Consider the following 3723-nt stretch of genomic DNA (forward strand, 5'->3'; position numbering starts at 1 on the left):
TATATATATATATATATATATATATGTACGACGGGCATACATACATACATTAACATTCAATTGTCACTAATACTGACTGAGGGGGCAGCGTGGCATCTACATTGCTAGAAAAAAGAGTCAAAGACCCTCATAGCCACAAAATGCACATGCTACGTGCTGACAGGGGAAATAACCGCGCCACACCAAGTGAGATCACTATGTGAGGCTTACATTCAGAACTTGAAGTTTGTGTGTCAGCATTTTGATGAGCGTTGCACTTCGTCAGCTAATGCAAGCAATGCAAGACCGGAATGCATAGCATCAGCGATTAAAAAAAATAATGAATAAATAAACACAAAGGTACCTCTTTTGTGTTTTCAACTCTAACGTGGAAACTTAAGGGAAAGGGGGTTTCACATTTATGTCTAAACATTACTACATTTCATATTCTATTTACAAATATCTCACTGAGAGTAATAACTCAGAAGCGACTGTGAAAAGTAATAGCTAATATATTTAATGTAACGTGTATCAAAAATCTAATTATAAATTCTTACGCGGTCAGGAAAAGACGATATCTCCTAAAATACTAATATTAAGTTAATTACTTCCACAAATACAAGACAACCCCGACTATGTTTTGGTATTATTTAATCTCTTCAACGAAGTGTAGCCATCGTCGTATTTGCGGAAAGAATCATGCAATAATTAACAATTTATTGTGCAAAAACTTTACACGAGTTAGTACAAAAAATTAGTAAATATAATTTTTTAAATGGCAGAAGTTAATTATTTAGAGATGCAATCTACACGAAAACCAGCAAAATTAAACACTGCACAAATTCAGCTGCTGCCTAAATTAAAAATGACTTGATATATGAATGACAGTATATTCATTGTTATGAAAGATCGCCGACCAAAACATTGGTGTCTCGCCTTCTGTCAACAGCTACCACCATGTTGCGTTCATGATTAATAAACATAAATTTCAGGAGAATTACTCTAAGAGAGCACCACTAACTGAATAATCCATTACTTTAGGGCATGGCAATGCTGCAAATTAATCAGAAATTTGTTGTCTTGCAACGTTCAGGTTTCTCAAAGTTAAACTATCTACAGTAACTAAATTGAATCCAAAGACTTTATTGTTTCTCATCTGCTTAGAGTTACAGAAAGCAGAAATAATTATTTTGTATCATTGTGACAAGTATAAATGTATTTGAAAAACAACAAACATCTGGTTTGGCTGTCTGATGCCATTTAATTTTACCACCGTATGTCTCGAGGTCAAGAAATCCTGAAAAAGAATGTTTTTCATTGCTATATACATATATGATAAAATATTTTCAGTTAATAGAATAATAAAAAAAAAGCCAGTTGACTTGATCATACATACTTCTTTTCAAATGTTGGTTTTTATGCTGAGTCATAAATCTATCTTTCTGTGATAAGCTGCGCTACATCGGAAAAGTATGTTTTTTTCATGCGTCTAATCCAACACTAAAATTTGTGGTCAATATCATTTCATTCGTGTCCTACGTGGCTTCAGCACATGAAATTCCTTATATTTCCCTGTGGTCTATAAAACTATCCACCGGCTTACGCCTAACATTGGTTACTATAGGTATTTATTACACTTGTGAACAATAAAAAAAAAATTGAAAAAGAGCTCACAATAGTGAAGCAAACATTGATTGATTTAGCTTTCGCCAGATAATAGTATCAACGATTTTTTTCATTTCTACAACAGACAAAAAGAAAAAAATGCGGAACATTACTCTATGGAGCAATATATTTTTGGAATACAAAGTCAAACGGATAAGTATTTGGAAAACGACAAAGCTCATTGAATGGCAGCATGTTTGAAAGAACAGTCTTCGACACGTTTCAGAATTATGGCATCCTTTTTTTGGTGGGGTGGGTAGAATTAGTATCAAGGAAAATTATGAGGGCATAAAATTGTGTGTATACACACACACACACACACACACACACACACACACATTTGTATGCAAAACTATAAACTGGCATTCAAAAATCAAGAAAAATGATTTTTTCACCTTTTCTGAAGTACTGAAGCAAATTTGCAGAATCAGCTTTCAGGAAGAATAACAATAGTTATAGCAATTATAACAACAGATGTAGCAAGGCGGCGAGCTCGCAGAAACGTTAGCACGCGTGGCGAAATGCTTAGCGGTATTTTGTCTGTCTTTACGTTCTGAGTTCAAATTCCACCGTGGTCGATAAATTAAGTACCCGTTGCATACTGGGGTCACTAAGCCGACCTCGGCGGAATTGAACTGAGAACATGACAGTACACGAAATACTGCTAAGCATTTCACCCGGCGTGCTGACGATTCTGCCAGCTCGCTGTCCTTATTAATCTTTTAATCATTTATTTTTTTTCAGTCATTTGACTGCGGCCATGCTAGAGCACCGCCTTTAGTCGAGCAAATCGAACCCAGGACTTATTCTATTTAAGCCTAGTACTTATTCTATCAGCCTCTCTTGCCGAACCGCTAGGTGACAGGAATGTAAACACACCCGCATCGATTTTCAAGCGATGTTGTGGGGACAAACACAGACACAAAAACATATACATACATATATATATATATACATATATACGACGGGCTTCTTTCAGTTTCGGTCTACCCAATCCAATCACAAGGCTTTGGTCAGCCCGAGGCTATAGTAGAAGACACTTGCCCAAGGTGCCACGCAGTGGGACTGAACCCAGGACCATGTGGCTGGTAAGCAAGCTACTTACCACACAGCCACTCCTTCTGAAGTCATACCAGCTCATAAGGACCGGTTTCTCGGTTTCAATGGCGTAAATCTTCCTCACCTGGACGGGACGCCGGTCCGTCGCAGGATTACTCATCTTTGCCAGCTGAGTTGACTGGATCAATGTGAGATGAAGTGTTTTGCTCAAGAACACAATGCGTCGCACGGTCCAGGTATCGAAACCACAATCTTACGAATATGAATCCAACACCCCTAACCACTAAGCCACGCGCCTCCACTAATAACAGTAGCAAGAAGAAGAAGAACAACAACAACAATAATGATAATATTAATAATAATAGGTGAAAATTTTAATAAATTTATGTTGGAGGCATGTTATAGATGTTTTCGATCTAGTTTGGAGTCTTTGCAATCAAATTTGATGGCAAAGAATCGAAACTAGATCGTAAACATCTATATATTTACTAACAGGAATAAATTCTCCCGCAAAGGCTAATTCACAACACGTAAATATATTCATTTATTTTCCAAAATGGTAACTCACTCAAGAATATTCTTTCCTAAAGCATATCCTTTCTTCTACTATAGCATTCCTCCATGAAAATCCCTTTCTCACACTATCTCAGGCTATGAAATTCTTGCAATATATATATATCAAAGAGAGAGAGAGAGAGAGAGAGAGTATAAATATATATATATATATATATATACAGAGAGAGAGAGAGAGAGAGAGAGAGAGAGAGAGAGAGAGAGAGAGAGAGAGAGTGTATATATATATATATATATATATATATATTCTTTACTCTCTTTAATTCTTTCAGTCATTTGACTGCGGCCATGCCGGAGCACTATTTTAGTCGAACAAATCGACCGAAGGACTTATTCTTTGTAAGCCTGGTACTTACTCTATGCTCCAAGAATCCGAGTTCGATTCCAGGCATTCACCTGAATAATAATGATAATAATAATAATAATAATAATAACATCGAAAAATAC

General features: G+C 36.2%; 1 protein-coding gene across 4 annotated transcripts in view; it reads right to left on the bottom strand.

Annotated features, from left to right (window-relative positions):
- The window catches only part of LOC106872195 (gonadotropin-releasing hormone receptor), a 787632-nt gene that overhangs the window by 54804 nt on the left and 729105 nt on the right, over positions 1 to 3723 (bottom strand). The window lies entirely within an intron of this gene.

This window comes from Octopus bimaculoides, chromosome 9 (genome assembly GCF_001194135.2).
Source record: "Octopus bimaculoides isolate UCB-OBI-ISO-001 chromosome 9, ASM119413v2, whole genome shotgun sequence".
Classification (NCBI taxonomy): Eukaryota; Metazoa; Mollusca; class Cephalopoda; order Octopoda; family Octopodidae; genus Octopus; species Octopus bimaculoides.